A 13,540-nucleotide genomic window follows, 5' to 3' on the forward strand; every position below is an offset into this window, starting at 1 on the left:
GAGTGCACGCACAATCTACAGTGCCTTGTGCCCAGCGCTTTACAGTGCACTCAACAAGCTGAATAACCTTCAGATGTTTGCTTCAAAGACACTCTGGCTGTTATGCTTGTTTGCTTCAAAGACACACTCTGTTATTGTAGGCCAATGTTTTATACAGCCACACAGGGTGTTAAGTCTGACCTATTAGCAGTGAAAAATGAATTCATGTGGCATTTCACTGCTTTTGGCTGCTGATATATCACAGTAACTTACCACTGTGTAATCAATCATTGACGTCGTAAAGATCCAGTGCCTACCTGCATAATCATTTCCATGAGATAGGGAAGATTTTTCACTTTGTCTTATTTGAGTGAACCCATGGACATGGCCTGATTCCTGCACTTTGACAACACCTAGGTATATTTGGAAACACCTCAATGTGTCACTACATTTTTAGCTGAGGTATTAGTCAATGTTTGACAAATGTAATCCCTGAAGGCATATTGAGGGATCCTATTGTACTATTGTTGCATGCATTGATAAATGGAGGGCAACAAGTGAGGACTCGCATGTGTTGGCTTTTCCTACATATGAGAATGCACGTGTATCTTGCTCTGTGCAATGTGCTTACATCTCTATATGCACATATCTATATGCACATCTCTATATGCACATCTCTATATGCACATGCACAAGAGGTCGGTATGTGCTATACCTGTAAAATCTTTTCTGGAATTGACTTGCTTTTTAAATTAAAAACCCATCATACTTGAATTGGCAGTTTGACAAAAATGTTTTCATGGTGACGCCTAGAGTATGAAAAGAACACTCACTTCATAACATACAGTGACGAGATGAGCTTTGATATTAAGTGAAATTCAGAGAGAAGAAAAAATGTAAGGAAGGTAAAAGAAAAACGGAGCAAAAATAGGAAAAAAAAGAGTGTTTCAGAAAAGTGTCAAGCATCAGGGTTTGTAACTAATGAAAAACATGCCATTACCGGACCAGATCCATAGAGGCCATAAGGCTGGGAAAAGGGAGCATGGGATAGAGGAGGAGGAGCAAGAAGGGGAGAAGTAATATGAGGTAAGAAGTCTGCAGCGCTGATATGGTTTTCATTCCAGCAGCATGGGCCATTGGAAGAGCGCTATGCACCAGGCCAACACTGCTGTCAAACAGCTGGACAGGGACTCTCTTTCACTTCTTTGCTGTCTCCCTCTTCTGTCACACCCTTCACTTTCCATCAAGCCTGCTAATGGCCTGAGGATTTGCTCCCTTGGCTATCAATGACACCTTTAGCTTTCTGTTTCTCTTGGCAACCAGTGCACACTAACTTTATGTCAAACATCCCGCGTTCATTCTATTGTTCTCGGTGGAATCTGCATCTGGCACCTTTGGCTCGCAACTTTGTACACCTGGATTGCTGACCTCACTACCGTCTCCGATCTCATAAATCAATCAGTTCACCTATAAAGGTTGCAAGGGAATACCTGGCTCGTCCTTTGATAATGGGCATGTGATTCCGATTGCTGACTGATGAACGAATCTAGCAATTTGTTATAATTTTGTTCCGTGATGTTGTAATCGTGCTGCCCCTCTCATTCTCATTTAGTCAGTCTGAATGGCGCTTTCATTGCAAAGGGTATAAAAGCTTATGATAGGCCTTTTAGCTTTGCACTCTGAAAATAAATAAAACCATACGTCAGGATTTATGTTGTGAAGTCCTCTGATGTTTGAAAGACACGTAGTTGCATGCATGTGCAAATAGAACTTTTTATTCTTGTCCTTGAGATAAAACAACATGGTTTATAGCCTTGCTGGTGCCCCTCAACCAGTCACACGCACACACACACACACACACACACACACACACACACACACACACACACGCACACGCACACACACACACACACACCTACACACACACACACACACTTACGCTTCCTATTTCCATTGGGAGTGGAACATATTAATCAAACAAAATGATCAGTATGACAGCTGTCAGATTTGAATTGTTAATCGATAACTCAGAGATTCAAGATCAGAAAACAAGTCCCACTCACATCCTGTAATATTATTGTCTCATTTAATCAGACATGCTGATGGCACACCTGGCAAAATACAGCATTACACTCAAAGGGGGAATGCCACACCTGGCAGCTCTGAGGACGATTTTCCACCTTTTAATATGTGTGGTAGTTAGGCTGGCACAAGGAGGCAGACTAGCATGACTGAGCAGGTTCCAGTCGCTGAGCAGTGGGTGTAGGGAGGGAGGGGAAGGTAAGTGGGGGGCCTGGTGGGAGGCGGGGGAACAGAGGTTGGGTGGGGGCACGGAGGTTGGTTTGCTGGGTGTATTAACTGCAGAAGCAGCCCTGTGGAGGAATCTCAAACATTCCACGGTGATCTCCCTATCTGCTATACCTGAGCCCCACCCTTAGGTCCCTCAGCCACACCCTGGAAGCTCTTAGCTCTGAGCTGTCATCAGTGGGCTGGAAGCAAAGCAAGATAACCACAAAGTAATCTGAGGGTGAATGAGTAACGAAGAAGAGAACAAAATAAAACTTTCTGAGGTGTGAACATAATATAAGAGCATGTACAAGCAAAGTGTAAACAGTATTCTAGCATGCAGGTAAGTGCAGGACAAAACCACCACTGCAGCTACTTCGTCACATTTTAAAAGTATATTGAAAGTAATTCATGCATGCTTGCATATTCTGCAGATGCTCTTACATCAATTTATTACATCTGTTTTCTGCTTCTCATCACTGTCAACATCTGATGTCGGTTGCAAATAAAAAAATCTTTTACAAAAGGAATTCAGCAGTTTTAAATGTGACAGCAAAATGTGCAGGCAGCCCATATTGTGGCCAGATGAGTTCTTGGCTCTCTGTCTGTCTGTCTTTCTGTCCTTCACTAGGTGTCCACTGCTGACACAGCTGAACAATTCGTTGTTGTGCGCAAATCTCCAAGGGACCGAAATCAAAGCTAAGTCAAAGAGAAACAAACACATGTGCAGATACATACTGTACATGTGCTCCAGCGTGCAGTGACTTTCACAATGTGTCTTTTGCTCTACTTCATATACACACCAAACTGTGACCTCTCAAAAGCAAACCTGTCACACACGCTTCAAAGTCTGACCCCTGGCATGGAGATTGTTTAAACACCAAATAACACATATGAATAAAAGCCTTCATTGAGGTGTATTTCAAAGAAAACTCTTAGCTCAAACAGATCCACTGCATGCAGCAGCTTGCTCAATGCTCTAATTCAACCATCATCATGGTCACACTCCCACCTAAAGACATGTTTACTTATAAGCAAACAAAGACACATGCACACAGAAAATGCACGCTCTTGCAGAAGGAACACTCATATACTTGGTAAAATATTCTCCCTTCACCTCACCTTTGTGGGCTGCCCGGTGAATCCAAACTCCAATGTGTGAGGTGTGTGTCAGTCTCTCCTTTCCTTGATCTCAGTCTCCCTTTCTCTCACTCACTTCTCAACCTGTAGACATCGCGTGGCTCTAGTTACGCTCTGCTGCAGTGAAATATGACAGAGGGAAAACGGAGGAAGGAGGGAGGCATAGAGGGATAGCCGAGTCCTGCCCAGACTGATGAGAGAGGCTTCCAAAAACGCCCTCAGGAGAGAAAAGATTAGAACACTTTGCTCCACTAAAATTTGAACTGTCTCACCACTACGCTGTTTCCACTGATTTCTCTTTACTAGGCTCTTTTCTCTAGTGTTCCTTTTTCTCCGGCAGCTTTTAAAGTTTTCCTAAAACCACTTTTGCTTTTTTTGAGGTTATGCCAATCACAAAACCAACCGCTCTCTCTCTTTTAATTCTTGCTTTCTCTCGCTCTTGCTTCAGTCTGTCTGCTGTTTATCAAATTGTCTCTCTCCGTCTCCCTCTCCATCTCCCTCTCTGTCTCCGTCGTTCTTTGTGCCTCTCTATCCTTACAGCTCTGCCTCACTCTCATGCTCTGTTGGGCAGCTGTATGATGAGGGAGACACACCTGCTATCAGTGTGTGTGGTATGGAGCTCACTGTTAGGCTAAAGAAGGAATCCTTTTGGAGTCCATGCTGTTTCAACTGTAGTCTGGTTTCAGGAACAGTTAAAGTGAGACTATAAATCCATGGTCTACTGAAGGTATATAATAGAAGATTCTGGGAAATGGACAGGTCAGCTCATGGATGCCTGACCGCAGCATGTGATGTTGTGTGATATGGCGCGCACACACACACACACACACACACTTTTCTCTTCAAGGTTTTAATAGAATATCCTTGACACTTTCTTTCCAGAATGGGAGGAATATACTTCGCTTATTGGGTGACTAATGTGTCCGTTAAAAGGCTAACCTATTGGGAGTCTCTTCATGGGTCATGTGTCATGGGTCACAGAAGAAAAAGAAGAGAGTATAAAGATGTGCCTACATTTCTGTTTAATGCATGCCGTCAGACATAAGTCTGTCCTAAATTCACAAGAATATCCTCCTCATCTTCATTACTGTATGTACTCCTAACTTATACTTGTAGAGAAAAAAAGTTAAAGGGTCAAGAGGAGAAGAGTATATCCAGTCCAGCTCTTCGGTCATCTTGTAAGTTGATCAAGAGATAAACCAGAGCAATGCTCACACTGACCATGACCTTGACATACAACAGCTTTCACAACACATCCCAGCCCTGCAAGAGTTTGTACTGGAAAACCAGGATACATTTAAGAGTCATCATCATGACAATCACCAGCTTGAACCCAGCTTTATCACCACCCATGGGATGTCACAACAATGGTCATCCGTATCCTCAACATGCCAAACTTGGTTCACATGCACTCCCCCTCTCCTTACTCCACGGGTTTACCATCCTTTGCTTCATTTCTGACTCTCTGCACATCTTTCCCACACTCCCTGGAAGATTAGTACTACTTGAATCAAAGCGATGCAGATCATACCAAAGAAAAAGCAGAGCAGATTGAGTGCAGCATGTGATTCAGTGTTAAAATTATGAGAAGAATCCTGTTTACAGGCAAGGGGGCCTTGACCCATGAGTCATAGAGTAGCCTTTGAGAATCTGGCACAGCTTCCTCTCTGCTAGATGGCCACCCCTCACTCCCTCAGAGTCTTCCCAATTCCTGTTTGTCAAGTTAAAACATTCCAATTTCTCTATCCCTCTTTCCGCAGAATTTTAAAAGAGTGAGTCAGCTCTTTCATGGATCCTAATGTGATAAGACCTAACAACTGTTCACATATTTAGGCCAGTATCCCAAATGTCAGCATTCACAGTTTGTCTGTGTCTTTTAGTCTTCATGGTTTTGTGTGATTGGCTGTGTTTGCTTGCATGCCTGCATGCATATGCACATTTAAATGTGCATATGCATGCAAATGTGTTTACCTATGAATGCTAGTCAGTGTCATAACTGCTATAACTTTGGTGCCAATCCATCTAGTAGATAATTAAATATTGATAACTTTGACATGCTGGAAGCAGAAAAAAAAAGAAAAAAAAGAAAAAAAAGAATATATATATGTATCTTAATGAACGTAAACGACAAACATGGCTATTTGTTTGTACTCACAGCTGTCAAGTTGGCAGCTTGTGGAATACTGACGAGCAATGAATGCACAGGGAGAACGCACACAGGCAGGTAGCCCGTCCAGTCATTTCATATGGGCTGGATGACACGATTGGAAAGGGTTATTACAGTCCTGTGTGCCAGAGATACCAGATTGTTTTCTTTTTTTTGTCAGCGCATTTGATTTATTGATTTCCAAAAACAAATTTTTTGAAGAAGATTACCAACCCCAGCTTTAAGTGTGGACTTTATTACGACCCTGTAACGACGCGCCGCCGTTACTTAGACCACGGATAGTGGGTGAGGAAGGAGTCAAAGACAATACAAGTGTGTGTGTGTGTGTGTGTGTGTGTGTGTGTGTGTGTGTGTGTGTGTGTGTGTGTGTGTGTGTGTGTGTGTGTGTGTGTGTGTGTGTGTGTGTGTGTGTGTGTGTGTGTGTGTGTATATATATATATAACAACAACTTACCTCTGCCTGTTTCCTCTTCCCAGGGTGTTCGGGCAAATTACTTCCCCGGGGGCCCGAGCACCCATTTATAGTTCTGGGAAATACCAACTACAGGAAGCAGGTAGGGGGAAGTGAACATATGTGTTGCTGTATTTAGTTAGATAAGTTATGGGTTGATAATTTACGTTAGGTATAGGATTTATATATATAGTTGTTAATTAATATTTGTATGGTTGGTGTGGGTAAAATTAGGTAAATATTTATTATACATAGATAGCTAGCAATAAACTTACCTGTAGGTGGTATGGCTGGTCCAATTAGATGGACCAGGTGTACAAAAGGGCCCTCATTTTGTTTGTGCGAGAGATTAGTGGAGGCCACTAGACACTGGTGGGAACGTTGGTGCAATGGTCGACTTGTAAAATAAAGTAAGCGTCTTCAGAAACCTCTCTGGACTCCTGACCTGTTCATTTGCCTCCATGGCCGCTCGGGCATGTTTACAGACCCCTAACCTCGGACATCATTATTTATTCTGCTGGATGTGATCCCAGAGGACCTGAAGTGAGGGGAAACTCTGTATCCCAATTCCAGTTAAGAGTAGGACTTACGAGCATCTACAGGGGGCATGACAAGGAATGTAAAGGATGACGTGGGGATTGGAAAATGAGGAAAATGGTGGGTTTTTGTTTCACGAAGTTGAGGTTTGGAAACTTTCACAACAAGTAGAATAATTTAGTCATCACCAGTAAGGTTTGCGGTACAATGGCAGAGGGGAGAAATATATTCCTGTAAAAGGGATGGAGTGAAATCACTGGAAAATGAATCAGCCGGGCTTGAGCTTTCAAATATGTCAGTGATTTAAAAATCGTAATGACAAAACAAGAATTTTTGGGCTTTGTTAACGAAGGACCGACCTCACAGTTTGAGTCACACACTCCTTAGTGTCACCTAGTCCCCAAAACCCCACATGATATCCAGATCTTCTATGTCTAGTGTGGTCTTGGGCGTCTACTTTTCTGTCAGCATCTCTCCCAGTCTAATACTGTCATTCTTCACTGTTGAAATATCCCAAACTCCAAGCAGGTGCTTCTACGAATAAAAGCCTGAAGTTTACATAATGATTCTGACCTCATACTCACGGATCACTAATGTCGAATTAGGATATAATCAAAATGGGTCATGGAATGATGCTTTACTAAAAGTCCTCCCTGATAAACAGTTTACAGGTGAAGAAAAACAAAATTGAAGCCCCCAAGCTCTAAAACGTGCATGTGCATTACATGGGTGATTTTGGCAGATAATGACTGGAATCCAAGCCCAGTGGCAATAAATTCTTCTCTGGGTGACTAAACTAAATGGCAAAAAACTATAAGGGAGTGTTAGTGTGAAAGTGCATATGTGCGAGAGAAGCTGAGGGCAGGTGAGAGAAAAGAAAAAATAGAGATTGAGCCAGAGAAATCAAGAGTTCTCCAATGAGCCTTTGCTTGCAGCAACACCTTCTCCTACTATCATTTGCCGCAGGAGACAGGCATTCGAGTTGATGCAAGCAGTGGATTGAGAGTCACGCATCATCACACTACAGCACACACACCACATCTGAGCCCCTCTTGAATGTGCCACTTATAGATTTTGATTTTAAGAGTGGTGCCTATAGTGGAGCTATGACTTCACTTGAGTGACAGTTCATTCACTGTCATTTCAACATCCATCTTCATGACTCATGCTCGGAAAAAAAGCCTGCACTGTCAAGAGAACAGAGCTGAAGTGAAGCCTCCTCTTCAACAGCTTTTTCAGTAATACACATATGCTCAGATGGAGTGAATGGTGAACAATAGAAAGTGTAGGTGAACTGAAGAGAAGGGTTTGAGTGCAGGAGTCATATAAGGTTAGTTAGCTTGGTAGCTTAGCTAGATTTGAGCACCAAATGAAAGGGCATCTTTTAGTTATGAGTACGCCCATGACAAGAAAGACGAGTAACACAAAAGGGGGACAAAATTCAGATCTCTTGTGTAAGAGAATGGTTTTACTTTTCAGGTTTTACCTAACCCTAATCCATTTCATTGTCTCACTGATAGCTGAAGCAACACATGCAGCCCTTTGCAGTGGATTTTTCCCCTCATTGTTGTTTTTGGATCAAACAGAACACTGTGTCACTACTTTAATCTTATATTCCATATGATAAAATCTCCGTTCATTAAATGGACATTCTAAACAAGTACATAACACAGAACATGAGTTGCACCATCTAAAGTACAACCACAGAAAAGTAAAGCAAAACCTACAAAAATAAAAAATAAAAAAAACACTAGTACAGCTACAGCATGGCTTGTAATATTTTTGGTTACATAAATTCCCTAAAAAAAAACATTTATGTAACCAAATCTTGCAACTTTATGTCTACAAAACAAGATTCTGAACACTGCTGAGAAGCACCTATTCTGACCTCCGGACCACTTGTCACTTTATCTGCCCCCTACTGAGATGTGAGGGTGTGTCGCACAGGCTGGGGATGAGACCGTATAGGATGAGGATGTACAACCTAAATATGGCTCTCGCAGCCTAGGCCACAGGGAGACAGAGAAGGGGACCACAGACCTCGGCAGCGTACAATTATCCAAAACAAGAGAGTCAAGCCAACCTCCTCTCACTGAGACTCACGACAAGAGCATAACAGAGTAAAGCCAACACAATATTTTATATATATATAAAATATGTGTGTGTGTGTGTCTGCCTCTAAACAGACACTGACACAAAGACACACAACACACTGAATTGACCCCTCTTGACATCACTCGCTAGGTATTTAGTGAACATCTATCAACACAGCTAAATGCAAGTCTTATCATTAAGACCCGCCTTAGGCAAAGAGCCAAACCCCCCCAAACACCTTGCCTACACATCTGAGTATGCACAGTGTAGCATATGGCACAGATTCAAGGGCTCCTCTGCCTTTGGAGTGAAATACTGGGAGTCAAAATTTGAAAGGCTGTGAAAGGAGCTGGCAGGTAATGGCATTCCTTAGGAATGGGGGCCTACAGAGGGAGACAACACTCGGGACCTGTGCACAAGTGCTCGTGGATGCTTGCAGCTCTACCTGAGATGCCAACAGGAGTGCCACAGCTTACCCCTGGGGTGACATGTTGTTTGCATAGATGCAGTGCATTAGATAAGTAGAGTTCCATTCCCCATCAGACCTGGAAGAGATCCAGCTCGATGCATCCAGGCTGGACAAGCTTGAGGAGGCTCAAACATTTCAGGAGGCCCAGGAGGGGAGAGAGATCAAAGGCATGTCGGCATGCTCTGGTGTGTATGCCGACTGGACTCATGAACATGTTACAGATGAGCAGAGGCGCCAGAGAACCATCTGGGGTTATATAATGGCACAGAGTTCAAGGCACAATACTGTGGACATAGAGTAGAAAATACGACGTAGAATATAAAAATGACTGAGACTTTGGTTATTTGTGTTACTTACGTGGTCTTTTATGGGACAAATCATTGTTGTCCGATTGTTAAATACAATTACTTCAAAGTAGCAGTGAGAGTGTAGTGGTAATAATTGAATTGGTCAACAATGAAAACTTTTTGGGTAAATAAGTCAAATGACAAATAAAATATAGTTGCGTAATATTGCTGATGTGAAACTGTAAAAGAAATATTGTCATCACTCTATCGAGACAATTTCTCCATATGCAGTATATTAGGCTTGATAATGAGTTCAACATCACACTGACACATCTAAATAAATCAATGCAGGGGAAATGATAAAGCTCATTTGATCTTTTAACACGAGCTTCATGAAACAAACAAAAAGAAAACTTCAGCAGCATGCTTGCGCTGCTTGTGTCGTGTCTATTTGCATGCATTTTTCTTAGGGTGTTGGGATTTCAGGGCCACCGTACAGTTTCCTCTGCCACAGTGGTCACTCAGCAGCAATAGTAGTACTACTACTAGCAGTAGATCAGGAGAAGTGGCTATTTGTACAAATGTTCATTGCCTCCTCTCCTTTTTTTAAGGAACACCTTAAAAGATATTATTGCATAAGACCAAACACAACATGTTCAGTAGCGTGGCCTTTCTTCCATTTTACCTGCATGTCTCCTTCTTCTTCTTCTGTCAGCTGTTCCCGTTAGGGGTCTCCACAGCGGATCATCTATTCAATCTAGTTGGTAACCCGGGCCGATATGGAAATCTGATTTCTACGATCCTCATATTTTATTTGGCATATTTTTTACGCCGGATGCCCTTCCTGTGGCTCCGCCACAGTTTGGTACCAATGGTACCAATATAGAATGCAAGTGAAGAGGACAGTGTGTGGAGTCTTGTAGTTCTATTTCGTGGACCACAGGTTTTCCCCTATATGCACCTGACGACCTACAGGTGAGCAAAAGATTGCTCTTTTACAGTTTGGTAACAGTAAGGTGTGAGGTGACTAAGGGGTCAGTTAGTCTTGTTCAGATCATTCACTTTGTCATCTCTTTGTTCAGCTTCATCACATTTGGCAAAATAAACAAAGCTGTTCTTCTTCCTCATTTTGTTTTCTTTAAAACATTTTTTTAAAAAGGGTTGAATAATGTACCGTCATCACAGCGCTTGAGGGGAAATTGTGAAGAGGGGGAGAGAGACATGACATGCGAATGCTTTGTTTGACAGACAGTTGACCTTAGCCTTAACACATAATCCTTTCAGTTATAAAGTGTTGGAGGTGTGAACAGCACAATGAGCTGGCGTGGATAAATGTGGTTGTAAGTGTGTGCATGTACTGTATCTGTGGCTGTGGCTGTGGGTCTACATGTACAGTATGTCCCTGAATATGTGCAGAAATTGGTGATGATCTCACTTCACACTGGAAGCAATATAGACTGACTCGGGGTAAAACTGTTTCACAGGGATTTCTCAACAAGCCCTAGCTTGGGGTTGATGGTATCGTTGATATCATGTTATTTAAGGAGATGATTGACGGCAAGAAAAGGGGAGCCTGCGAAAAGGTTTACAGGTCAAGGTAACTGATAGTTTAAGTGGTAATAGGGAGTAGAAGCAACATTTTAAAATGAAATATCACAAATTAAAATTTCAACACAATCATTTACATTGTGATTAAAAGCTTTTAGAGAAGGATTATGTAATCCCAATCAGCAACTAAAGAAACAAAATAAACACATTTGCAGTTGGTAATGTGTAGGGTATGAGGGCAAAGTAGCACAGTATCTATGAGCTTCAAAGTATGTTTTTCAAAGCCAGTAATTGCCGCGGTACAAAGACATTTTAATACATTTTTTAAACAAATGCTGCACTTAGACAAGGAAATTTGGTTTGGGCTGCAAGATTGTTTCCTGAATTAAGAAAGAGAAATTATGATCTACAGCAATAAACAAAATAAATAACGAAGAGAAGAAAAGGTGTCATATACATTGTTCAAGGTAAAATGCTAAATGTCATTTTGAAGCATAAAGATATAAAGTTCTGCTCTTCTACCGCTGCTGTGCTGTAAAACTAAAGATTTATATCAATAACATGGCCTACAATACATCATTTATAAGGCTTGTGGCATCTCTGTCTGTAATGTACACAAGTGTAAAGTGGGAAGCCAGAGAACCAAGATAATCTACTTCAGTTCTTATAAAACCCTGAAAGTTCTCTGTTGGCCAGGAATATGAAACTGACACTCATACGATGTTTGTCTAAACCTTCTCGACAGCTTTATAAAAGAGCTGCCTTACTGAGAAAATGTGACCAATGCACAGCAAAATAATGTCGACATCAAGTGCTTCTACTTGCATGTTTTCTAGCTCATTTGCTTCGGAGTTTTGCATTCATACAGTATAACAATAGAGATTCATTGCACAGACCCATTACATTACTGTCATGTCACTAAATTAATGATTACCAACAAGGACAAACTCATCCAGGAGATTATGTGCCGTAAATGTGCTGCGATGACATTTCCAGTGATTAAACAATGTCAGCTCTTCCTATCATGGTAAAGCTGAATTCACCAAGCGCTTGATTGTTCACCCACTAATAGGGAAAGTGAGACGGGTTAGACCGCCGAGAGACAGGTTAGTATTTTTCAAGGTCAAGGTGGTGCAGTAAGCTTTGAAGCTACTGTCTTGCAGTGGCTTTTATTGACTTGTGTAACTCAAGTGACTAAACTTGAGGGCTTTATACAGCATATACTACACGTCATTCATTCAAATATCTAAAGAAAATGGCCCACTTCAATAATATACATGTCTAGGTAGTCATTATATTCCTCCTCTACGTTGCTACGTTCAGCTCACTAGAACGCAGCTCTCATTGTTGTATTACTCACTGTGGTCATCTTGCAGTTCATAAAATCAAAGCTCCATAAAGACTGTAATTTTGGAGACGTATAATTTACCTGTTTAAGTTTATAGCTAAGGGTTAACTCTTGGTTTAGAACTATGCATGAGTTAACTGTCTGCTCTGAGTAATGCAGTGGAAGAATGTGATTTTGAACATTGTTGGGTTTGGGTGAGGGTGAGGTTAGAGCCGGAGGGGTCATCTCTGGGATGCACAATCCTTAATTAGCCTCCAGCAGTGTTTAAAACATGGGCTGGGCTTCCCTGTAAACATATGCAGCCTGTGACGCTACAAAGAACACAACCACAATGCTGGACTTTAGTTCACACATGGCTCAGTAATAACCTCATAAAGCTCTATTTCTAGGATGTATAGAAAACCACTGGCTTGGTTGAGATGATTTAAATTCTAGTTTATAGTGAGCTTGTGGAAAAAGTTACTCATCTGGACAGCCTTGATCATGCTAATGTGTTTCTGGAGGATCTCAGGGGAACAAAAAAAAAAGAGCGCTTGCGTGTTGTTTACCTGAACAGGGCTTGAGGAGTATCCTGGCAGGATGGATAAGATGCCTGTGCTCTGTTGAAACCCACGTGCGTCAGCAGATTGTCAGATCTTAGGGAAGCATGGTGAAAACCGTTTAGCGAAGGGAACTTATGTTGTGATATTTAGTTAACAGGTGTTTACAGAGCGATGGAAATATAATATGAAATATTGATTCTTATATTGTGTTGAATTTCAAAGGAATGGAAAAAGTTGAGACAACAAATTCACTCTGAACACAACATTTACAGTGCTGAGGGCATATGCCAATACTGTTTCAGTTGAGTTGAGTGAATTTCCACAAAATTAGATTAGTCCTTGGATATTTTGAAGGTTATGGGGATTCAAAAAAAATCCACAGTATGTTTTATGATGACATAGATTGATCTGTGTGCCACAGTTCAGAAAAGTGTAACTGATTGATTCGTCACAAAGTTTTATGTGATCTGGGTCACAGATCCCACCCCTCTTATATTAATAAACTACATGTCAGTCACCAGCAAACATTAGACTGAAATGTCAGCCTGCAAGTCCGGTCATGACACTGGATTCTACCGTTCAGGTCTACACGCCTCGTGACCCCAGGATCACTCTGGCCTGTCAGTCACGCAGCATGCTCTCAAGGAGAGGACGGCTAGTGAACAGGAAGAACAAACACAGTTTCAAAAGTGG

The sequence above is a fragment of the Pholis gunnellus genome (genome assembly GCF_910591455.1).
Source record: "Pholis gunnellus genome assembly, chromosome: 7".
Classification (NCBI taxonomy): Eukaryota; Metazoa; Chordata; class Actinopteri; order Perciformes; family Pholidae; genus Pholis; species Pholis gunnellus.